Raw genomic sequence first — 27,510 nt, 5'->3', positions numbered from 1 at the left:
TTGGGGGGGGAAAAACACTTCATTTACTAAAAATGCATTATATTAATTCATTTAAAATGTAAGTATATAATTATTTTAATACCAACAAATTCATGATATCAACATTCAAGTAAATTGGAAGGCAGGAAAAGTGGCATAATTTAATATAAGTACAGAAAAATATTCCTAAATCAGAAGCCCTGCTGATAACTATTTTTAGAATTCAATCATTAGTTTGTAATCAGTCTTTGGTTGTTTTTTGATTGAAATAGTTGGACCACTGCAACACTGCTCTTCCATGTTTCCATGCACACAAGTTTATGTATTACTCTATTCTACAAATGCAATACTCAAATTCACTTGAGCTGTACACCTGGAAGTTACAGAATAGCTTTTACTTTATTACTATCAATGATTTATATGAGTAAAACTGATCGATCTCTTCCTGGTTGAACCCAAATCCTTTAAGTATCTCTTTGGTTTGTCCTCCTAGTAAAGGATTATTTTTGGTAGAAGAGATGGCTGGGGTGTTTGACAGCAGAGGTGCAGGGCAGGATGTCACACCCAGCTTCTCATCAGTGATGAATGAGCTCCATTCTTTGTTATGATCACGATGGACAACCTCTTCAAAAGTCAGCACCTGGGTGACACATGCATCCGTGCTGTCAAAAATTTGACACCAGTCTGCTTTTGTCTTTTTTTGCGAATACATCTTCAACTTTCTCCTTCATTTGTGGCCAGTCATGCTCATATGATGGGGAAATTCATCAAACTTCAGTCTAAGTCCTTTGATCAGCAGCTCATAGAACCGGGGTTTTATGCCTCCAACAGCCATGAGTTCTTCATCCGTTGTCCTGTAAGTAGTGCAGGAAGGTGCTCCACTGTCTAATATGTTCTGTCCTAGAATTTGTTTCCACAGACTGGATTTTTGAGTTTTCCACAGAAAAATACTTAGGTGATATGCTGTTCCTTCCTCCACATTTACATCAATGACCTGACCTCTGCAAGAGCACGTGCATTCAAAAAGAGCCATCACAATGTCCAATGAACATGTGAGGCCACCACCATCAAAGTCTGCCAGGAGATTCATCAGGGAATATGGGTTCTCACCATGTCTGCCAAATATTGATAGAACACCTGACAAAGCCAAGTAGTTGATATCATGGCCAACAACCCTAGAGAATCATCCTGACTGTCCAATTCCACTCAGCCTGGCATAGATAAGTTTTGAATTCTCCTGCTGCAGAATCTCTGGGTGGAGCTGGAATTTCTTCATGACACCATGGTGGAAGGGCTCCATCACAACACCCACCTAGGAGAGCAGGTGCCACAGCATGGCCACTCCCTGAGGCCACTTCAAGTCCAGCACCAGAAAGTGCTTGCCACCAGCCAAGTAGGTCATGTGGCCAAGGGTGCCTGGCCAGTCCACTTGTACCAGCTGCACAGCAAAGTCTTCTAGGACCATACCACAGAAGGGGCCCAGGGCCAGCCTCCACTATCCAGATGCCCCAGGGAGTCTTAGCACATCCCCGCCCCATCTGAGGGAGAAGACTGAATAGCTCCTGCCTTGGTTTCATCCATGCCCAGCTGCCATCAGCCCAGTGGGAGCCCTCCCCTGGCCCATTCATTTTTATGAGTGAGTAGTATTCCATTGTGTCCATATACCACATTTTCTTTATCCAATCCTGTTAATGGAAATTTAGGTTGGTTCCATATTTTGCCTATTGTGGACAGAGCTGTGATAAACGGGGATGCAGGTATGCCTTTGGTAGGATGCTTTCCATTCTTTTGGGTATATACCCAGTAGTGGAATTGCTAGGTCATAAGGTAGTTTTATCTGTAGCTGTTTGAGAAACCTCCACACTGTTCTCCCTAATGCTTGAACTAATTTACAATCTCACCAAGAACGTATGAAGTTTTCCCTTTCTCCACATCCTTTCTAGCATTTGTTATTTTCTGCCTTTTTGATAATAGCCAGTCTAAGTGGATGAGATGGTATTTCAATGTGGTTTTAATTTGCATTTCCCTGGTGATTAGTGATGTTGAGCATTTTTTCATGTACCTGTTGGCCATTCATATGTCTTCTTTTGAGAAATGTCTATTGAGCAACTTTTCCTGTGTTTAAATTGGGTTATTTTCTTAATATTGAGTTGTTTGAGTTCCTTGTGTATTCTGGAAATTAGCCCTTTGTCAGATTCATAGTTTGCAGATATTTTCTCCCATTCTATAGGTGATCTCTTTGCTCTGTTGATTGTTTCCTTTGCTGTGTAGAAGCTTTTTAGTTTCATAAAATCCCATTTATTTACTTTTACTTTTGTTGCCTGTGCTTTGGTGCCAATTACTTTTACCAGTAAGTATTGGCTATAGTGACACTAATTAGCAAATTGCCAGTTAGTATTGTGTTATAGTAACACAAATTGTCACAATCTCAGTGATTTAACAAATCCAAAGTTAAATTCATGCTCTGGTTCATGTCCACTTCAGTTCCATGGCAATGGTAGAGGGAATCTCTGCTCTACATAGTCACTCAGGAGTGTAGATGAAGTACAGCCCAACATTGTGTAGCTAAAATATCCATCTGGAGCAAACATGCACCTTGCAAAGTAAGAGGGACCAGAAAAGCACCAACCTAGCTTTGAAGTGGCACACATCATGTCTGCCATCTTTTTGCCCAGGACTAATAACATGGTCTTGCCTAACTGCAAGGAAGAATGAGAAATAAAATTTTTAGTGGCTTTTACCTTCTCTGTTGCATCTATCTTGAGATAAGTTATTACTGAGGTATTTATTTATACTTGTTGTCAACATCTGGCTTTTGAATTGTGATTAATGAATAAAATGGTCCTTGCATTTCCCTTTCACAAAATGTTTTTCCACTCCTGAATTAAAATGCATGGTACAAATTTCAAATATATAGTACAAATGAAACAGCTGAAATTTAAAGTGTTAAAATATGATTCTGATCTCCCTTTTCAACTATGTTCTGTTGGTATTGAAACCTTACCCAATATGATCTTTGCTCTCCAAATATAACAGTTTTATTTGCACATAATTAAGATATTTATCCATTCATTTACTCTTTCTTATTCCATTTAAACTACCTAAATCCCAGCACTTCCTATAGCAATAATGCTTGGGACTTAGAATAAAAACTTAAAAAAAAAAAAAAAAAACCAAAAAAAAATGTATCAACTAGCATCTTTGAAATTTACTTTAACATCTTATCTAATTTTTTTGAGTTTTTACTCTGTTATGTGAATTTGGAGGGCTACTGTGTTGTTTTATAGCAGCATTTTCAGAAGGCATTCAAGTACAAAGTCCTTAAGAAATGTTAGCTTTTCTTTTATTCACAATTTCTATCTAGTGCTCTTCATACAATGGGCAATAAAAAAGTCCAGTTATGCAAGAACTAGATTCTGAACCTACTTAGAGGATTCATGATCCAAATATATTCTCTCTCCTAATTCTTGATTTCTCATCTATTATGGGAGTATAACAGAATTTTCCACATTCTTTTTACAGAGTTCCTATGAGAAACAAATAAAATGTTGTCTGCAATATGCTTTTTAAAGTGCTAATATACAATAGAAAAATCGCATATTATTTTAACTAATATTATTACTGCCATTTTTATTGAAGGGACATTTCTAGTCTAACATTTTCCTTCAAAGTTTCTATAGTATTCCCAGGCCACATTTGATTACTCCTTTTCTTAATCATTTATTAGTTGTCATGATTTCCCAGTTAAAAACTAAAATAGTCTCACAGCTCTTTAGGTTTTCTGTCTCTGTTTTTAGACACCCATTAACCATCTTACAATCAGAGGTTGGTTTAAAGAAAGATTTTTATCAGGCTCAGTACTTGTCAAGGGCCCAACAATATTTGCCAAACTAAATTAACACATTTCCCTTTCTGACTTGTTTACATTAATACCATTATCTAAAAATATCCACTAAAAGGAAAATTTGATAAGCAAAGAAATTGGAGTGTAGTTCAAATGATCTTTTTGCAAATCATCAACAATTTAGAATGACTGGTGTTTATAATAAAGAGTTTTACTCTATTTCCATACAAAAAGTAAAGTTCAGGTCTGTGTAGTAAAAAATAAGGTATCAGTGTGATATTTTATCCATGCAGTTTTGAAAATTCCACTTCAATTTTTAAATCTAACTTCTTTTCTTAGAGTGAACTTCATTTCCGGGTCTCAAGAGAAGGAAGAATTTGGTTCCCTCTCATCTCACCTTCTTCTCCAGTGTTTTCAGAAATCATATAAACAATGATTTGGGGGGCTTTTATATTTAGCTTGGAGTGGAAATAAAAACTAAAAATGTGATAAGTCAAAATCCCCACTGCTCTGTTTTGGAATTATGAATGAAACATGAAAATTACAGAATCTGCTAAAACTGAAGCAAACATAAATATCATCCAATAAACTGAGTATGTTCTCAGTAGTGAGAAACCTGACACCTGAGGTGTTTAAGTGAATTCTCTGTTTTTATACTGCTTGGTAGGGCCAGAAATGAATTCAGAACGCCTGTTTCTAAACTCTCAGGAGACTTTTACTACACTGCAGTAATTCCAAGTTTTCTTTTTTGTACGTAAGTGATAATGCTAAAGAAATAATATTTAAAAAGAAGAAAATGTAATAAAGATTCATAGGTGTCTTTTATTGGAGACAATATAAAATGTTATCATATAAAAGTTCATTATATGAATTTAATGGGACAAGCAGATTATTATTTCTTATGGAACTTTGCAAATTCATAAGGGCTGAAGCATTCACAGCATGTTAGGGAATGAGGAGAGAAAGAAGATTGTTACTATACAAGACATTTTCTGCTGTACAAATAATTTAGGACCTGATTCTGAAGGTGTCAGTAATCTTTTGACCTTTATATCTTTATAAATGTGGCTTCTTAAGACTGAAATTAAACAGTCCCATTTTATCTAATAATAGAAGACAGGATAAGAAGAGAGTAGCTATAGATGATGTGTTAAAGAAAAAATAAATTTCATACAACCTACATTATATTTAATATTTGAAACCTATTGTAGAGGATGGATAGATGTGAATTTTGAGAAAAATGTTTGGGATACCAACTCTGAAGATAAATCACCTTGAATGCCTTTAAAATTATTGGATATAGATAGGGCTAGATGTAGAGAGACTAGCAAAGGTCTATTAACATAGCTCAATAAAGATAGTATGAAGTGATAAATTAGGGTAGAATTGAAAAAGGAGAAGAAGAGGTGAACAAGACACTAAAAATATTTAGGAAGCCAAATAGATGAGGTATGATGATAAATTACAGGTAATAGGAAGAAAAGGTATGTTTAATGTCTAGTGGGATCTGTGGTTAGGCAACAATATTGTCTGTGTTTCTATAATTAGAAATATAGGACCAGAAGAAATTAGGGTACAGGAAAATGGAGACTTCATGTTCCAACATGTTCGCTTTGAGATACAAAATGAAATCCAAGTGGAATTTCTAAAGAAGAATTTATATTTAGATTTAGAGTTAGAAGTTTTATATTTTGGAAATGAATTTATGCCGATTCATAAATAGATTGTAGGGAAAAATTTTTGAGGGATAGGTGGCAAGATAGGTGAATAAAAACTCCAGTGATTTTCTTGCCACAGACACATCAATTTTGGACATTTATCAATGCAGGAAAACAAACAAACAAACAAACAAATAAACAAACAAACAAACAAAAAACCTTCACAAGAGATAAAAGGTAAAAGATCACAGTACCTGGTTTTAGCTTAATAATAATAAAAGATGCATTGAAGAGGGTAGAAAAGACAGAATCTTATTGGTGGCTTTACCCCTTCCTTAACCCCAAGCAGTGCAGAGAAAGACAGAGCCCACTCAGGAGAAGGAAAGAAGTGAGCGCAGCACTTTGAAAGAGTTCCAATATCTTTTCCTACCACAATACTATGAAGCTAGAAATCAGGAACAAAAAAAACCTTTAAAAACTGTACAAATACATGGAAATTAAACAACATGCTCTTAAATAACTATTGGGTCAAAGAAAGAATTAAGAATGAAATTTAAAAATTTCTAGAGACAGATGATAATGGAAACACAATAGAGCAAAACCTATGTGATGCATAAAAAGCAGTTCTAAGAAGGAATTTATAGCAATAAAAGACTACATCAAAAAATGCGAATAGTTCAAATAAACAACCAATGATTCAACTCAAGGAACTAAAAGAAATAAGTAAAGAAAGAAAAAGATCTAAACAATTACATTAACTTTCAGAATACTGGAGGTGGGTGTGAGGTGGGGGGAGGTTTGGGTAGGGACAGGTTGGGTAAAGGGCAAAAAGAAAAATCACAGTTTGTAATAATAATATGCTTATAATAAATAATATTAAAAATAAAAATAAGTAAAACCTGAAAAAAACAAACAAAACCCAGAAAAAACAAACCCAAAAGAAGTAGAAAGAAAGATCTAATAAAGATCAGAGTACAAATAAAATCAAGACTAAAAAGGCAATACAAAAGATCAATAAATGAAGAGTTGTTTTTTAAAAAATATGTTAAAAAAATGACAAACCTTTAGCTAGTCTAAGAAAAAAGGACTCAGGTTAATAAAATCAAAGATGAAAAAGGAACCATTACAACTAAATACACAGAATCATTAGAGACTATTAAAAACAACTATATGCCAATAAGTTGAAAAACTAGAAAAAATGAATAAATTTATGGATGCTTACAACTGGCCATAATTGAATCATGAAGAAACAGAAAATCTGAACAGATGAATAACAAATGATGAGATTGAATCAGTAATAAAAAGTTTCCAATCAAAGAAAAGCCCAGGAGCAGATGGTATCACTGCTGATGGTTTCACAGAACTAATACAAATTCCTCTCAAATTATTACAAAAAACTGAGGTGAGGGAAGTCTTTCAAACTCATTTTATGACTAGCATTTTCCTGATACCAAACAAGTTAAGAACACAACAACAATAACAATAAATAACAAAAAACTAGACTGGTATCCTTGATGAACATAGGTGCAAAAATCTTCAACAAAATACTAGCATAATAATCCAATTGCAAATCAGAAATATTATCCATCCTGATAAATTGGGGTTCATCCCAGTGATTCAAGAATGGTTCAAAATATACAAATCAATAAATGTAATAAATTGCATCAACAAAATGAAGGACAAAAACCATATGATCATTTCAACAGACACAGAAAAAACGTTTGATAAAATTCAACACCAGTTTATTATAAAAACAGAACAAATTAGGTTAAATTAGGAATAAACCTTAACATAATAAAGGCTATGTTCAACAAACCCACAGGTAATATCATACTGAGCATACAAAAGTTGAAAGCTTTCCCTCTAAGATATGGAACACGACAAGAATGCCTACCTTCCCCACTCTTCTTTAACATAATACTGGACGTTCTAGCCAGAACAATCAAGCAGGAGAAAGCAATAAAGGACATCCAAATTGTAATGGAGGAAGATAAATTGCCCCTGTTTGCAGACATGTTCTTATAGATAGAAACTCTTAAAGACTTCACCAAAAAACTATGAGAGCTAATTAACAAATTCAGGTAAGTTGCAGGATAGAAAATCAACATACAAAAATCAGTAGCATTTTTATATGCCAATAGCAAATTATCTGAAAAAGAAATAAAGCAATCCCTTTACAGTAGCTGAAAAAGAAACAAAATATTTATGGATAAATTTAACCAAAGAGGTGAAAGATCTCTATAGTGAGAGCTACAAATCACTGATTAAAGAAACTAAAGAGAACACCAAAAGATGGAAAAACATCCCTTGTTCATGGATTGGAAGAATGAATGTAGTGAAGTTGTCCACATTACCCAAAGCCATCGTACAGATTCAATGCAATTCTTATCAAAATATCAATGACAATTTTCACAGAAATAGAAAAAAAAATCCTAAAATTCATATGGAACAAAAAAGTCCCTAAATAGCCAAAGCAATCCTGAGCAAAATGAATGAATGAATGAATGAATGAATGAACGAATAAATAAATAAATAAATAAATAAATAAATTTTTAAAAAACAGTACCTGATTTCAAATCATACGACAAAGCTACAGTAATCAAAAACAACATGGTATTGGCATAAAAACAGACACATGGACTGATGGAACAGAACAGAGATCCTAGAAATCAGCCAAGGTACTTACAGCTAACTGATTTTTGTAATGGTAGCCAAGAACATAAATTGGGGAAAGTACAGCCAATTCAGTAAATGGTTCTGGCATATCCATGTGTAGAAGAAAGAAACTACATCCATACCTCTTGCTATAAACCAAAATCAATGAAAAATGGATTTTTTTTAAGACCTGAAACTATAAAACTCCTAGAAGAAAACATAGGCAAAGCACTTCAGGATGTAGGACTAGCCAAAGACTTTATGAATAAGACCCCAAAAGCACAAGCAACAACAACAACAAAATAAACAAATGGAATTATATCCAACTAAAAAGCTTCTGCACAGCAAAGGAAACAATCAACACAGTAAAAAAACAACCTACAGAATGGAAGAAAATATATGCCAACCATACATCCAATGAGGGATTAATATCCAAAATATACAAAGAACTCAAAGAATTTCATAGTGAAAAAAACAAATAATCTTATTAAAAAATGAGCAAAGAAGCTAAATAGACATTTTTTAAAGGAACACATACAAATGGCCAACAGATACGTGAAAAAACGCTCAACATCATTAATCATCAGGGAAATGCAAACCAAAACCACACTGAGATATCATCTCACCCCAGCTAGACTGGCTATTATCAAGAAGACAGAATAACAAATGCTGGTGAGGATGTGGAGAAAAGGGAATTCTTCTACACTGTTGTTGTATGGTAAATTAGTACAGCCATTAAGGAAGACAGAATGGAGGTTTCTCAAACAACTTTTGATAGAACTACCATGCAATCCAGCAATCCCACTTCTGGTTATATACCCAAAGGAATAGAATTCATCATGTCAAAGGGATATCTGCACTCCCATGTTCATCACAGCTCTACTTACAATAGCCAAGATATGGAACCAAACCTAAATGTCCATCAATTGATGACTAGATAAAGAAATTTTGGTGTGTATATTCACAATGAAATGCTACTCAACTATAAAAAAGAATGATATTCTGTCATTTGTAGCAGTGTGGATGATCTTAGAGAAAATTATGTTAAGATGGATAAGCCAGCCACAGAGAGAAAAATACCATACATTCTCACTCATAAGAGGGAGCTAAGAAAGAAAGATACAAAGAATAAAGAAAAAAAAGAAGCAAGGAAGGAAGGAAAGGAAGAAAGAGAAAGAAAGAAAGAAAGAAAGAAAGAAAGAAAGAAAGAAAGAAAGAAAGAAAGAAAGAAAGAAAGAAAGAAAGAAAGAAAGAAAGAAAGAAAGAACAATCAAAGGAACAAAGAATGAAAGAATAATATGTTGAACTTTCAGAAGAGGAGAACAAAATTGGAGTGTCTAGACCTGGGAAAGGGAGACTGGGAGGAGGGACAACAAGAAATGTGTCAATGGGCACAAAATAGCTAGTTAACAAAAGTAAGTTCTGCTCATATACAGTTGAGCTAGGGACCTACAATTAACAATAATTTACTGTCTGTTTTGAAATGACTAGAAGAGGGGAGATTGAATGTCCTCAGAACAAAGAAATGCTTACATTGTGTGATGATGAATATGCTAATTATGCTGACTTGGTCATCATACATTGTACATAGGTATTAATATTCACCTCTGTACTCCACAAATATGTATAATCAATTATATTTCAATAAAAAAAGGGAGGACAACAGTAGGAGAGGTGAGTGAATATAGAAAGTTTTGTGTGGCTGTCAATGCACTAGTCCAGGTGAGAGATAGAGGCTTATTCTGAGAGAATGTGATGAAAATCAGCAGAAATGGACCAAAGTTATCACTGCTTTGTATGTAAAATTGCAGAATAGACTATTAACTGTTCGTGAGTTTTGAGGAAGAGTAGAAGGGAGAACTGCCCCAAAGTTTTTAGATAACTGAATGGTGAGAAAGGTCATTGACTAAACTGGAGAATGAGGAATGTGATGTACAAGAATTTGATATATATGGGACTGGGGTTAACATAAGGAACTGCAAGAAAATATAAACACTTTTGTATCAGTTTATATACAGGTTGTACACAAGCCCTTGGCAGTGTATGCAAAGACAGGGAGAGAAACAGCATCGTGTATTAAAGTAAGCAGTCATGTGATCAAGCCCCATGGAACTTTGACATTCAGAAATCAGAGAAAGTGAAGTTGGTAACAGAAAGTGAAGATCAACCATAAAAGTAGGCTGGCAATGACAAAAAAAGCTGAAATGTATGCTTACAAACAGAGAATTTAGGAAGGGAAGACTATTTTTAATTGCTACACTATTAAATAGTAAAATGGCAACCCATAAGAATCTTTTTTATTAAGGAATAGATAAACTAAGGTTGACTTTGAAAGAGTAGTTTCACTAGGGTATAAGCCAGCCCAGTAATAAATTAAAAAGTGAATAAAAATTATAGAAGTGAAATCAGTGTGTTCAGTAGTCTTTTTAAGAAATTAAATGTAAATTTGTACTGAGAGAGAAACTTTGGGGAATTTGTATAAAAAAATGAGCACTTTTTTTTTTTTTTAAGACGAACGCTATGATAATATGTATAGGTAGTGTTGGATGAAATCCAGCCAAAGGGGATAAAAGAAAGATTAATGCAATGAGGTGGGAGCAACAGATGGAATGCTGAGCACATGGAAAGGTACCTGCAATAGACAGAGTGATGTTGCCTCTATTTTAATGGGTTTTAAGGAGAGAATGAAGAAGCATAGGCATTTTTTAGTTCAGCATAGTGGATTCTGTGTTTTTGCTTAAAAATATGTGAGACAAGGGTGAATGGGGAGAGGAGTAAATTGGATGTTATTAGAAACATGGAGATCACGATTGTCTTTATTCTGCAATAAACCAGCATTAACCTCCACCATTTTCATGTAACCTGTACTTATTTTCATTTTTGCATTCTTACAGCCGATTTTTCATTAAAAAAATAAAAAGTCTCTTCCTCCAGTCTTTATGTCATCTTAAACTTCATTATATTTTTCAGCCTTTTGTAATCTCCTTAATCCATGTAAATTATATTGCAATAAATGAGCTAAGATCTCCTATCAGATTAATCTGATTTGGTATTTATTTTCCTATGCCTGGCTCACTTTACCTAACATAACAACCTCCAGTTTCATCCATGTTGCTGCAAATGACAGGATTTCATATTTTTTGTGGCTTAATAGTATTCCATTGTGTAAATACAACACATTTTCTTGATCTATTCATCTTCCCATGGAGACTTAGGTTGATTGCATATTTTGGCTATTGTGAATAGTGCTGAAACAAACATGGAGTGCAGATATCTCTTCAACATGCTGATTTTGTTTTCTTTGGATATATTCCCAGTAGTGGCAACTACTGGATCATATGGGAGTCCTATAAAGAATGACATTGATATTTTGATTGGCATTGTGTTGAATCTGTAGATCACTTTGTGTAGTATGGACATTTTCACAATATTAATTCTTCCAATCAATGACATGGAATACCTTTCCATCTTTTAGGGTCCTCTTTAATTTCATTCATCTATGTTTTGTAGTCCTCATTTTAGAGATCTATTACTTTATTAGTTAAATTAATTACTAGGTTTTTGGGGGGATTTGTGGCTATTAAAAATGGCCTTGCTTTCTTGATTTATTTTCCTGCTAGTTCATTATTGGTGTATAAAAATGCTACTGATTTCTGTATACTGATTTTGTATTCTACAACTTTGCTAAAATCATTTATCAGCTCTAGAAGTTTTTTTGATGGAATCTTTAGGTTTTTCTATATATAAAATCATGTCATGTGCAAACAGGGAGAAGTTGACTTCAGATTTTTGAATTTGGATGCCCTTTATTTCTTTCTCTTACTAATTGCTCTAGGTAGTACTTCCAATACTACGTTAAATAGGAGTGGTGAGAGTGAGAATCATTGTCATGTCCCTGTTCTTAGAGAAAAAGCTTTCTGCTTTTCCCCATTCAGGATCGTGTGGGTAGTAGGTTTGCCATATATGGATTTTCTTGTTTTGAGATACTTTCTCTGTATCTCAAATACAGGACTCTGTATTTAGTGAGAGTCCTTATCATGAAGGGATTTTGAATTTTGTCAACTGCTTTTTATGTGTCTGTTGAGATGATCACATAGTTTTTGTCCTTGATTTTTTTGATGTGGTGTATCACATTTACTGATTTGCATATGTTGAAACATCCTTGCATCTTTGGGATGAATTCCACTTGATCATGGTGTATAATCTTTTTGATGTGTTGTTGAATTCTTTTCACTAATATTTTGTTGAGATATTTTGCTTCTATATTCATCAGAGATATTGGCCTGTATTTTTTGTTGTTGTTGTTGTGTCTTGGTATGGTTTTGATATCAGTATGATGCTGGCTTCATAGAATGAGTTTGGTAGAACACCCTCTGTTTTGATTTTTTGGAATAGTTTGAAAAGTATTTGTATTAATTTTTCTTCAAAGCCTTCATAGAATTTAGCAGTGAAGCCATCCATTCCTGTGCTTTTCTTTCTTGGAAGACTGCTGGTTTCTGTTGTAATCTCATTGCTCCTTGTTGGTCTCTTCAGGTTTTCCATTTATTCTTAGTACCTCTAGGTAGTTTGCGTGTGTCCAAAAATGTATCCACTACCTCCAGATTTTTAAATTTGTTGATATTTATTTGTTCATAATAGTCTGTTTTGTTTCTTTGTATTTTTGTAGTATCAGTTGTAATGTGTCCTTTTACATTTGTAATTTTTTGTTTGAGTCTTCTGTCATTTTTGTTGTTGTTGTTAGCTTAGATAATGTTTGTTTATGTTCTCAAAAACCAACTTTTTGTTTTGTTGATCTTTTATATCATTTTTTGTCTCCATTTCATTTACTTCTGCTATAATCTTTATCATTTTCTTCCATGTGCTAATTTTGGGATTATATTGTTCTCATTTTTCTAGTTCTTTGAGGTGTGACATGAGGATGTTTATTTGAAGTCTTTCCATTCTTTTGATGTAGGTATTTACCACAATAAACTTCCCTCTAAGTACTGCTTTTGCAGTATTCCACATGTTTTGGTATGATGTGCTTTTATTTTCATTCGTTTCAATAAATTACTTTCTTTCTTGCTTAATTTTTTCTTAGACCCATAGATTGTTCAGGAGAATGTTGTTTAATTTCCATATGTTTATATAGTTTCCAATGTGTTGCTTGTTATTGATTTCTAGTTTTATTCCACTGTGGTCAGAAAAAAATCTTGAAATGATTTATTTTAAAAAATTAAATTGAAATTGAAATTGAAATTTGTTGAGATTTGATTTGTGATACACTTGGTCTATCTTGAAGAACATTCCATGTGCAGATGAGAAAGTGTATATATTTGGTAGCTATTGGATAAAATATTCTGTAAATATCTATCAAATCCAATTCGTCTAAAGTGGAGTTTAAATTTGTGTCTCTCTGCTGATTTGTTACCTAGATGACCTGTCCAATATTACAAAAGGAGTGTTGAGGTACTCTACTATTATTGCATTGGGGTCTACCTCTTTTTTAGGTCTAATAATATTTGTTTTATATATCTGGGTGCTCCCATGTTGGGTAACTATATATTTACAATTGTTATATCCTCTTGCAGGATTAATCTCTTTATCATTGCATAAAAATATTCTTTGTCTCTTTTTGTAGTTTTTGGTTTAAAGTTCATTTTATCCCATATAAGAATAGCTACTCCTGTTCATTTTTGATTTTCGTTTGTGTGGTATATTTTCTCTATCCCTTCCCTTTTAGTCTCTGTGAGTCTTTATTGGTGAATACATTTTATATAAATTAAATTATACTATATTTGGTCTTTTGTGACTGGCTTCTTTCACTGACCATTCATTTTTCAAGGTTAACACGTTTTACAGCATATATCAGTATTGAATTCTTTATTAATGCTTGATAAGATTTCATTTTATGTACATTCCATATTTGATTTATCCACTAATTTATCCACTACTCAATTGTCTCTGGACATTTGAGTAGTTTTTCCCTTTTTGGATATATGAATAACACTGCAATAAAGACTGACTTATCAGTTTTTGTGCATACATATGTTTTAATTTCTCTGGAACATGTGATAACTCTGTTTAACCTTTTGAGGAGCTGCCAAACTGTTTTCTAAAGTTGCTTCCAAATATTACTTTTCTAACAATTCTCTTCCACTGCTATGAAATTTTCATCATAGAAGCAAGCCAACATGAAGGTGACTAGAATCCTTTATTTTTGGCCTGCCATGCTCATGGTAGATATTCTGCTTTGGGAACTGGTACTGGTAAAAAGAAAGGAATCCCAGAATTAATCACACTTGCTTCAAACAGAGCTCTTGCAACATGAAATTGATGAGGAGGATAGGAAATGTTTATAGCCTTTCCCTCCCAGGGAAAAACTATAATCTGGACCAAGAGCTAGAGAAAGAGGGAACCACATGTGTTTTGGACCACATTTGCTCCGTTTCCATCTCACTAAATTAGGAGAAAGGTCATGGGTCATCAGTGAAATCCCACAGACTCTCAATGTTCTTACTGCTCCCTGTGCCATGAATGTTCTTGCACATTTTTGTCTAGATAATTTCTACTCATCTCTCAAGGCTCTATTTATCTGCATCCATATCTCAAAAACTTAGCACAGTACCTAGATTATATAAGGTTCTGAAAAGATATACATTTAATGAATGAAAAAGGGCACAAACAAATGGAGAAAATTCACAGAAAGGACAAAGTCCTTAGAAAAGAAGTGGTAGATTCACAAGGTACATCTGATTTGAATACATCTCCTTTTCCTCTGAGTTATATGGGACACATTTTTTTATAGAAGTTTTTGCAGAAGCTCATATTTCATAGGGAGCAACAAGAAAATGTCTGATATCTCATTTGTTACTTTTTACTCATAATATTTGGTGTATGACCCCTCTGTTTCCCATCTCCTACAGTAAAAGGCAATCTGGTGCTAGCTGAAAGAGACATATGTATTGCATTCAATGATACATTAACATCTCATACATCCTAAAATGTAGAAGAGGGTTTGAATGAAATAGACAAAACTGCCTGGAAAAGAGAGAAACCTATTTTTTTCGAAGTCCCTGAAACACATAGATGACTATACAAGTATATCAGGAACATATTTTAGCCCTTAAAAAATTATGTTTCAAATGATATTCTCTCAGATAGAAATTGGTGCTTAACAAAATTTAATTCTTATTTCAAAAATATTAATTAGCAGGGCTTAATTCAAGTCTTCATTAATGTACAGCATTTCTCTTTAACAAAGCATCTCTTACTTCTTTATTTATTCCTAAATATATATGCATTACACTTATTCTTTCATTTTTCATTTTAAAATGATCTATTCATTACTTAGAATTGCACAATTGAATTAGGTTATAGATTTCTAAACCTGGTGGATTGTGCATGGGATATTCAGTTAGGAACTCTGTGGTATGGCCTGTGAATCTATATATTAGTAAATTTTCATGCTCATTCTTATTTGGGTTATGATGTAGTACCAGACTAAGGATTATGTTTGTGAATCATTGTACTGAAGACATAAAATGTTCAGGATTAATTTTCCTTTATAATCATCTACTAGAAATAAGATTTAGTCATTAAAAATATAGGCCAAGCATATGATTTATATTATGAAAATATCACAGCTGATGAAAGACGATGGACACTTGCATTTTGGGTACAATTCTGGTAATTTTCCTCAGGTCTTTATAGCCCAGCCTTGGATGGATGGCTAAGATTTTAAGAGGTATAATTCAGGCTTCTCTAGTACCAGAAAATGTCATAAATACAGGTGTGGAAGTCAAAAGGTATGTGTACGTATAGAGTATACTGCACTGTGAACGAATCTTAGGGTTCAGGGACACAATGGTGAAAAATCATCTGCCAGCTTGCGGGGGTCTTGAATGAAGTCAAAATGTACAAAATACATATTGTAGGCATAGGCAATTTTCTGACTAAGGATAAAACAGTTTTGTAATGATACATAAGGAAAAAAGTTACCTTTTAGGTTTGGGTATAGCAGATTACCAGAAGAGATTGTAGAAGTCAGAAGACCTATGAGCCAATCATTGTCAAAGCCATTCATGAGGTAGTGAGCTTTGAAAGTAAGGTTTTTAATAAAGAATAAAAGCCACAACCAGAGACGAGAAAAGTCATAAAATGGCAAAGTTCACATCCCAAAGCAGAAACAGAAAAAAAAAAAATCTAAAAATACTTTTAGAAAAAAAGTAAATCTTTGCTGTAATACTGAAAACTAATGGAAGAGAAATACAGACTATAGGAGTTTTTATAGTGTAGCATTCCTCAGGGAGATAAAACAATTGTTGCTCATTATTTTATCCCTTTTTTCAAATTCCACATCGATTTTTACATTACCTCTTTCAAGGTTCATAATGGAATCGAATGCCTACTGAATACTGGAAAATGATGTTTGCTTATTTAAGAGCTCCATGACTTTGAACATTTCAGATGTATTTCAATCACCATCATTGCAACTCTCATATACAATGCAAAATTTCAACTGAAAACCACAATAATATAACTTTTTCTTAAGAAAGCAAATGCCACTCTTATTTTTTAAAAATAACCTGCAAAAGTACACGACTATTTGGCTTTTATTTTATATTGTAATACTGCATTATGGATTCATTTAAGCATAAAATCAAGACACATTCTCCACCGAGGACTCCCAAATCCTCATAGACATCAATCCACTTCTTCCTTTGGTCAGCTGTAGAACCTTTCTTTTTACACATTTCTTGTGCTGGGTTATAGTTCCGTTCTCTCATCACAGTTTTCCTGCATTATAGGACAACTTATGACACAGGAGAGAATGGAGTAGAAATAAGTAAGAGAGTTATCTGTATATTGTCAGTAATACAAAGCATAATCTTAGAGGAGGCTGCTATTTTTAATATGATGTGTTTCCACGAAACAAAGAAGGAGGTGAAAAATTATCTAATAGAAAGGGTTTCAATTTTGGTCATTTGTTCTGCTTGGACTAAGTCTAAAATGAGCACTATGTTCTTCAATTTTCCTAATATATTTTAATTACATTATTTCATCTTAATCTCTTGGTATTTCAAAATGGCATTTTTAATGTATTATTGTACCTGTTTTATGAGGAAGAGAAGCTACTGCCCAAGAACAGAAAATAAAAACTGGCCAATTGAGAGCTCAGATGTAGATTTCCTATTTCAAAATTCATTTTCTTCTCCATTCCTCAGCAACTCTTCTTTATCTTTCATTCGTATATCTCTCCCTTCCTGCTATATTATTTTATCTTTAAGTCTTTCATTAAACACTATCTTCCATATTTCAGACATTTTAATTTACTAGAGATTCAAAAGTTAGTGAAACATTATGTGTGATCTGAAATTACAGTCTATTTTAAAAAAGAAAAATGTATATATTGCATAAGCCAGATGTTACGAGTTTTATTGCACAGCTTCTGATTTCAACCCATGCTAATATTTAAGCGAAAAACAGGACTTTTTACATTTTTTAAAGAAGAATTTCTGAATAGCATGAATGTTTTGTGAATGCTTCATAGAAGACACTGAGGAGAGTATTTAAATTGCATAGCAGTTACTTAAATTCAAAAAATCTTCATTGGCCATATTTCCTTAAGTGTTTCACTTGAACCATTGCCTAAGGAAACTAAAGTTTCTTATTCTAAGATTGTCATGTATAATTTCTTAAACTCTCCTTTTCTCTTCCTTTTATAAGCATATTAACTCATTTCTGTTCTGTTTTGCCAAACATCCACAGAGACATCTACCTATCCAAGCGTAAGAAGACCCTCCAGGTGTCAGTATGGAAACAAAAATAGGAATATTTATTTTTGCTGTCAAAACTGCTATATTAGAGTGTTATACATTGCACTAGGGGAGACCCTAATGCATAATAGAAGGCTTCATAGAGAAAGCAGAATTGACCATTATTATTTGCCTTCTTCTGTTCTGTTCCTATGACATGTAACACAAACATCTTGCAATGCACATATAAATACGTTAATCATTAGAATTAAAATTTACATATAAAGTTATGTGCAAAGATTTAATTCATGTAGAGAGAAAATCAAAATGAAATTATTAATTTTATACCATTTTTCAAAGTATGAATTGTTAACCTTCTTGTGGTTTTAGTAAGCTAATTAGCTTAGTTTTTGAAAGCAAATGGTGTATGTACACAGCTAAAGGTCATGGATTATATTTCCAGTTTGAGACTGTTGGTAAACAGTGTTAAAGTCACTGGTTTTGTTGGCAGAAATCTAGTTGACTTGGATCTGCCACTTCTTCACCGTGTGAACGAACAAGTCACAGTCTTAATTAGGTGTTAATGTCTCTTCTGTAGAGTGAAATAATGCTAAAATAGGTTTATGGTATGTTTTGAATGTGATTATGTCTTACATATATACCATATTTTATTACATAGCTTTATCCACAGAAAAATAAGTTTGTTATACTAAAAAGTTATTTAAACTCAAGAAAGCATGTTATTATTAAGAAACTGGTTAAGAGAACATCATTATATTACAGATAGGTCAGAACTATGGACAACTGAGTCAGTATCAGTTTATGGATGTTAACTTATCCTTACTGACTCCCACATACTTAAAGAAATCAGGATATTAGAAATCAAAAATTTAGAAATCAATTTAACTTTATGTGATTGCACATATACTAGCTCATATGGTCTGAATGCTTGTGTTCCCCCAATATTCATATACTGAAAGCTAACCCCTAATGTGATGCTATTCAGAGTTGGGGCCTTTGGGAGGTGATCATAAGGGTAGAGCCCTCATGATAGGGATTAGTGCCCTTATAAAAGATGCCCAAGGGAGTTTTTGGCTCCTTCCATTGTTTGAAGACCCAGAGAAAAGGGCTCTCACCAGCCACTGAATCTGTCGACTCTTTGATCTTGGACTTCCTAGACTCCATAACAGTCAGAAATAAATGCTTGTGCTTTATAAGCCAGTCAGTTTATGATATTTTTGTTATAGCATCTGAAAAGATCTAAGACACTGGCTAAATTATAAAAGGAGTTCAAATGCTTAATTTTAAAAACAAAAAAGTGGCCATTTGATCTGATATTCTGACCTGCTCTACCAAAAGGAAACTTGGTTGATGTAGTTGACAGTGAAAGTAAGTATGGCTAACTATCAGGTAATCTGAAACTGCTGCATGATCACATGACAAGACATTTTAATTTATTTGCAGGTTAGCCATAAGCATTTAGTCTGTATTAAAGCTATCCATTAAATTACAGTATAAAAAAATTGCTACTAGTCAAGCTTTGTTGGCTTAGTAATAATTATCTACAGATTTGCCCATTAGAAGGAATATTCAGGTACATACGACCAAACTTGGGTGAAATGTGCCATGCTAATGTTGTGGAGGATACACCTGTGTCTAAATTTTGTATTGTGAATATAGGAAATCATTAAGTTTGAAGAGGCCCGAATCCTTTCTTTTCTCCAACTAATCTTCGGTCATTACTAAGATCTATCAGAAAAAGTTTCAAATATGCATGAAACTATTAATGTTGAATATTATATGGTCAATGCTAATATATTGATCACGTGATATAAACTACAGGTGTAGTGATAAAGAGGTGAAGGGACTAGATAAGAAATGGAAGAAAGAGACAGGCATAGTTTTTTGGAAGTGTGGAAACATACATGAAAGAATGGCTAAAACAAGAGGATTAACAATGAAAGAACAGAATTAATTTTAGACAGCTGAGTGTCAACATGATAGGTGTGCTGGGTAGGGAAATATCTAACTGGCTAAAAATGAGCAATAAAACTTGATGAAAATTCATATTAAAGAGTGATTAATCAATCTCAGAGGTTTTTACATGACAGCTATTAGATAAATGACTCTCTTCTTTCAATAATGAAAATTGGCATGTATTTGCATATTTATTTAGATTTGTAATATTATTTCAAATAGCTAATTACATTTAGTCTTCACAACACACCTGTGAGGAAATTATTATCTTTGTTTATTTTGCATATAGGAGTAATTTGCTCAATTTCACAATGCTAGTAAGTGGTGAAACAGATGCACATACCGTATATAAGAATGCCTGGCCAAGGAGGTAGAAGCGCAGGCTGAAAACAGCCATGCATTTCTTTTCGAAATCTCTAACTTGATTCAGTGCTGTGACAGCCTGTACTGAAAATCTCTTTGCTCTTCCAGATTCACTTTCCGCCCTTCCTCACGCTGTTGAGTTGAGTACCAAGAGGAGATTAAAGGAGGAAGAAGAGTGATGTTGGGGTATTTATTTCTCAGTCTTTCTCCATTTGAGGCTTCAGGCTGGCTGTTTTCCAGCTCTCAAGAAGGGCCACAGGATTGTCATCCATCTTTCTGCAAATGTTTCCTCCCTTTATTCTTTTAATGGAAGAGAAAGTAAACCTTAAATATATACAATTTCAAAAAGAAAAAAAAAGTAAAAAGTAAAAGCCAGAGCGATTTCCAACATTTGTATGAAGATCTTCTTTAATTACCATAATGTGAATATGTTATTTTTTCTACCTAATCTTTGACTGACACAGAGCCTACTTATAGTTTACCTAGAAGTGACAGTTTCCCAATTTATTTGCTTTGAAGAAAGCTTTCAATAACCTTACATGTGTACTGTATGTGCTAGAATCTACTGAGATAAAAACTAGGATTTAAAACTGTGCCCTCTCATCAGTAATCCAAATGGAATTTGGAAATTTAATTTCTAGTACCACCTTTCCCATTGACCAGCTGGGAGAGGTTAGATGTTCTGTTTGACCTATCCATGCTACCTTTTTTTTTTTTTTAACATTATGTTAAATTAGAATATTGTACTATATTTTTAACGTTCTTCTTTGGCCTAAATATTTTTGTTTGTTTTCTTTTGTCTTTGTTTTTGTTTTGATTTTAAGAGTCTACAAAATTTATACTTAGATAAGTTTGTCTTTGACATTAATCACAATATCATGAGCAAGATTTTTTATTAAAATTAAACTTTTATAGAGACAAAAATATTTTTTAAACAAAATATTAACATTTCTAGGGGGTTTTAAATTGAGATTTCTAATTATTTTATATACGGAGGTAATAAAATATATAAAAATACTCTTCAAATATTAAATGCATTTTATGTCTTAAAGTCACCTTCTGTATGTATACAAATATAACATTGAAGAGTGCTGTGAATATCCTCAAAGTATGTTTTACTTCTTAATAATCAAAGAAAATTTACAAAAATTCTTATATAAATAGCTCAAGGTATTTATGAAAATAGATTTAAAAATCATATACTAAAACAAAATGTAAGAGCAGTCCAGTGCTTCCATTTTCTCAAAGTATAACTTACACTTATATGAAAAATGGATCTGATCCTTGAAAGCAATATTTTCCTTGTAGATTATGTTTTCTACTATATTTACAAGTATCTACTATGTTTATATTTTATAGAAATATATAATAGGTCTATTAAAATTCAGAGAAATGAAGCCAAAACATCATGCGTGTAATTAACCTACAAACTTTAAGCCAAAAAAATACTGGGGATTATTTCCTTAATAAAAGGAAAAGAAGAAGCATTTCATTGATTTTTTGAGTGGAAAATCCATTTTAATCTAATGCTGAAAGTGTCAGGTTTATCACAGTATAGCATGGCTTATATTTCTCATGGACATCTAAATAAAATTCTTTGTAAATTATTAAAATGTTTTCCTCTGCTTAACAGTCATTACTTCCATCTTCTACTGATTGAATTTCAAATGGTTCACACTTAACTCAGCCAGACCCTGGGCAAGTCAAGCAACTCTACCATCTGGACCAGATGAAAAATTTACAGAAATAAGTGATATTCTGTAATTCAAATCAGAGAAACATGTTAAGGCTTCCAAGTTGAACATTTTTTTCTCCAACATATATTCCAGTGAAAATTTTTCAAATGAATACTAAAGTATTATTAAGGTAAATTATGTTACAAAGCACATACTAATATTGCTAAGAACAATTTTTTAAAAATGAAATTACATTTTATGATTACCAGGAAGAGACCAAAACAAACAAACAAAAAATCCTTTACACTAGCATTAATTCTAAAATGGTCATAAAATAGTGTTAAAAAAATAGCATGGGAAAACTTTTATCTGATACTGTATAGCATTCTAGGTAATCTGACCAAACATTCCACCTAAAACAACTAACACTTTTTCTGACATATTAAAATATATATTTTAAAATATATTTATATTCTCACCTTTTGATAAAATCAAATAGTAATTGAATGTAAAAGCCCCAAATCAACTACTAATTGAAAGAAATGACAGCAATTAAGCCACCTTTTTACTTTTGGACATCTGCTGATTATATTGAGCTTTATTTTTCATTACCATGAAACCCATCGTCAAGAATTACTACAAAAATATTTCCAAGAAAATTGAGTTCACAGTCCAAAATATCACAGTTAAAACTCAATAACATGACTGTGAGCTAATATAAGCAACAGGAAGAAAAGTCAAAGCTGCAAAGATATTAGTTTATGAAATTAAGTTCATTTAATGATAATGACATGAAAGATTAATGAGATGAAAATGTTTAGTAAAGATGGATAAACTGAATAGAAAAGTAACCTAATTAAACATATAAAAATTAGAACTTGTTTTTAGTTCTGAAGGGGGCTGGAGGCAGGAGCTCCTGAGGAAAGCCAGTCCCAGAGGCCCTGAAGAAAACACCAGCTCTGTGAGCCACAACCGAGTCACTGCCCTTGGGCCAGGGCTCACCCCAACGATCTCACATTGCTGGAACAGTAAGGGTGACCCAAGCAAGAACAGACCGGTAACTTAAGTGTGCTGAGTGAGCAAACAAACCCTACACACGAAACACAGGAGCTTTTGGGCAACCCTGAGTACCCGTGGAGAGGAGATGACTCGGAACTTTCTCTTGCGTGATAGATACAATGAGGACCTCGGGGAGCCCAGGTCTAGGGAAGGCATCACTGGTCCATCTCGCCACCAAGACCGTGCTTCTTATCTTCCACATAGTCATATTTCTTCTCGTGATAGTAGTATCTTTTCTCCAGGTCGTAGAGGACTAGGACGTCACACAGCACCGTGGCCACCCCCAACAGCGCCAATGTTGATCATGGTAGGCACGATGCCAAATTCCCCAGCCTTTCCAAACACTATAATGTCGAAGGGGATGCCATACATCTTGATGAGTGTGCGCTGCTCCTTGCCAGTGAGGTCATTGTAGTACTTGGCAAACCTGAAATTTTAGCCAGGAGACACGTTGTGGTTGACATCCCGGGTTTCTAGGTGGCAGAAGGAACAATTGGGCAGGCAGAGGGAGGCGACCCTGGCCAGACTGCAGTCCCAGGTCACCTGGATGCCCGTGATGCCACCCTCGCCAGCCACATCCTGGAAGCTGTGATCTGCGTTGTCCACAATTTTGCCAAGACTGAGTATGGGGCAGAAGCCATCTGTTTCTGAGTTATAAATGCACGATTTGAGGGAGGTACTGGTGACGTTGCAAAGGATATTCCTCTTGGTCACCACCTATTTACTGAAATTAAATTTGGGATACCAGATATTATTCTTAACCAAGAGTGAAGTTTTTTGAAGCCTTTCAAACAGGAGGCAGTATCATTTTGCCGAGAAGAAAGTTTCTGTTTCTAAATAACAGAAATTGAAAACTCAAAGGGTGTGTTAGTGGAGATATGACACAACTGAAGAACCGTTCCTGAATACACAACGTAAGTAATTATTCACAATGCTTCTGAAGAGGTAAAGCAATAAAAATATACCAAAGCATGATTAAGATACAACGAATTTACAGTGAGAAACTGTAAAATGCAGTTAATCAGAATGTCAGGAAAGAAGAGATAAACTAAAAATATATGAAAAAATAAAAACTGTTAAAAAATTCCAAAACTGTTCAAAGGAAACAACAGAAGCTCAAAACATTCCAAATGAGTCAAATAAAATATACCTATTTCTAGGCACGCCACAATAAAGCTGTAGTACACTAAAGTCAAATTTTGAAGAATCTGTACTACGTACCATGTTAAGGATCCTTATGGTCATCACTTTTATTTATCACTGCAGTGAAGAGTGCAGTTAACAAGGTAATATTAAAATATATAAAAATAAAACCTTACTAAAATGAAAAGTTTCTGAAAGAAGGAAAAACCTTATAAAGCACAGATAATACTACTCTCTAAATAGAAAATTCAGATGAATCCATGGATATTGGAGTTTTGAATGCTTGCTCCTTGTAAAATTAATGTACTAAAAACATGGTATATTTCTATGTAGAATTGTACATAGATGATCATCTAACAAATAGATGATTATAATGAAGTATACCAATTAATATAATGCACATATTATTTTAATATTCAAAATAATATGAAATATGTCTAGAAAAATGTGTGCAAGTCCTTAGTGAAGAAAATAGTGAAACTTTTAGAATGTCTTTAAAGAAGATTTAAATAAATTTAGATATATACCATATTCTTATTCAGGAAGGTTAAATATAGTAAAAGTTATGTCTCTCCAAAATTATATATGGGTTCAATGTGATTCCAATCAAAGTTCCAGAACAGCTTTTCAAGAATTTCCCAAGCTAATTCTAAAATTTATATTTAAAGATGAATAATCATGGAGTCACAAGACAATACTAATGCAAAAATAACAGGAAAAGATGATGTTTTAGTCAGTTTGGGCTGCTACAACAAATATCAGAGATTGGAAAGTCCAAGATCAAGGTGCCAGCAAACTCCATTCAGTTCCTGAAGAGGGCTTTTTTCATGGTTTGCAGATGGAAGTTTTCTTGCTGTATTCTCATGTGGTGGAGAGAGAGAGAGGAAGCAAGTTTCTCAGGTCTTTTGTTATAAGAGAGCTAATGTCATCATGAGGACTCCATTCTCATGATCTAATTACCTGACAAAGGTCCCATCTCCAAATACCATCACATTGGGAATTAGATATGGAGTACATAGCAGATGACCTATACTTTACATGACAAGTATTAATTATCCAACTAAGATAAAAAAGTGTAATATTGCTACAGAGTAGATAAATTCAGCAATTAAACAGAAGGCCAAGAAACAAATATCACTGTAAAGAAACGTGATTTATGACTGAAATGGCATTGTCAATCATTGCAGAAAGAAAGAACTTTACAGTGACAAATGCTGAGATAATTGGCTATCCCTATGTCTAAAAATGAAACTGGATTCTACCTCACAGTATAAACAAAGATCTGGTGGATTAGAAATTTAAATAAGAAAGGCAAAATTATAAAACTTATTGAATTTATTAAAAAGTCTTTTATATAGACAACTAATAAAGAGTTTCTCAAATTCAAAGGCAAAATTACAAAACAAATGTAAACATAAATGAGACTTGCAAGAACCAAATTAACAAGGGGGGGGAGGATTTTCAGAGGAATATACAGAAGAGGAAAAATGGAATTATCTTATTAAACAATGAAAAATATAAATATGAGTTATTCAGTACTACCATTTCATGCTGGTGTGTGTATGCATACATGTGAACAATGTTTTCCTTCATGTTCTTATCCATTCTTTAAGAATAACTGTATAATGGGATGCAGTCCCATATCCAGTAATGCTAAAATTGATTTGCAATACGAGGTTTATATAAGAATTGATATTAACATGACTAATTATTTTCTTTTTTAATGTTTACATGGATATTACTCAAATGTCAAGGCAAATATATAGATAGCAGCAATAACTAATTTAAAACATTTATCACAGAAAATAATATTTATGATTTTAAAAAAATATATAGTGACACTGCACCTGGTAAGTTGTTAATCAGTTATGCTGAAAATTTATTAAACTTCCTGCTAACATTTTAGATTTTAAATGACTGTATATTGTCAAAAGGAATTATTAAACATTTTTATGAGGAAAGAATATCCATCTATTTAGTGGATTATATGTAGACAAAAATGTGTAATTGAGACTGAATATTTCGCTACTCAGGGATTATATTGGCATTGCATAGACATAAATTTATTGAAATTTTATTTAAATTGTGTGTGATGAATTTTATCAATCCCTACTTTTGAGCATGCAGCATTCATTTTAAATTAATTCTCGACAATTAATTTTTAGTATATATCTATATAATTTTAATTAAATCTTAAAATAACCAAAGAAACTCCAAAGGGGGAGAGCATAGCACAGTGGTAGATATTATGTTCATTTGTTTATGCAACAATAGAATTTTGCTTAAAATATAGTTGTTATGACTTTAAAACAAAATACACAAATGTGTCGATTCCATCAAATTGCATTTGCATTTGATGTTGACTCTATCTTTATAACTTAAATGACATTGAATAGAAAAGCTTAGTTATTTATGGTCATAATGGTCTCGATGCCCTAAGTATTCACAAAAACTATATGTAAATCAATAATTTTAAGAAAGGCATTAACAAATTATTTATTTTCCTTTCTAGGCCTAAAATTGGTTTTGTGTATTCCTCTAAGCTTCTTTTTAAAAATAATTTTAAACAACCTCCTAGAAGAAATCTCTTTTTCAATAATGTCTTTTCAAAAGATCTTTTCCAGTGTTGTTCAGTATAAAATGCCCTGTAGGAATATTCTCCTTACCTTAAGCCAAAACATAGAAACAGCATTTCTTTCAGAGGAAAATGTTAGTATTTGATCATAGGGTGATGCTGTTGTGGGTTATGCTATTATATATTATATCAAACATGCTTAGTAGAAAAATGGAGTAGGTATGTTTTTTTTAATCCTTTTACCTCTAATATTTATTTGAACCCATCTCAACTAAATCTTTATACTTAACATTGTCATTGGAATGCTTGTTGTCTGCAAAAAGGTAAAATGTGTCATGCAAAATGCATATTTCCCAGACATCCTCCTTGGAACAACCATATTCAAGAACAGACAATCCTAGGGGGAGATTGAGGCAGCTGCATAATTGTATCAATCCTTGGAAATGTTTCCAGAATAAAATATTAATATTTAATATAATAAAGAATTTTCATTTATTTATTGTGAAGCTACAACTCAAAAATTCCTATAATTTACTACATAGAAATATGGTTTAATACATTTTATGAATTATAGTGCATGTAAATCTTAATAATTTTATGCATTTTGCAATATGGGCAAGGACTGACTGCAACCGGGAATTGTTTCAAGTAATTTACAGCTTAAAAAAATATCCAAAACAAGAAAACAAAAATGTGACTAATTTTAGACAATTTATTTGAGGTTTAAGATGAAATATGTCTTTGCAATCAAACAAGAATATATTGATGAAGAAAAATTCTAGAAGCCAATTTGTCAGATTTGTGAAGTGGCCCTCTCCAGTATGTGTTATATGTGTGCTTATCT

At 33.0% G+C, this 27,510-nt stretch overlaps 1 pseudogene; it reads right to left on the bottom strand.

The window, feature by feature from the left end:
- Nucleotides 1–359: 359 nt before the first annotated feature.
- LOC134385785 (alpha-methylacyl-CoA racemase-like) lies at nucleotides 360–22,513 on the bottom strand (annotated as a pseudogene).
- Between the last annotated feature and the right edge of the window lie 4,997 nt (nucleotides 22,514–27,510).

The sequence above is a fragment of the Cynocephalus volans genome, chromosome 9, assembly GCF_027409185.1.
Source record: "Cynocephalus volans isolate mCynVol1 chromosome 9, mCynVol1.pri, whole genome shotgun sequence".
NCBI lineage: Eukaryota > Metazoa > Chordata > Mammalia > Dermoptera > Cynocephalidae > Cynocephalus > Cynocephalus volans.
The sequence above is the reverse complement of the archived record's forward strand: the minus strand, read 5'-3'. Positions and strand labels throughout refer to the sequence as shown.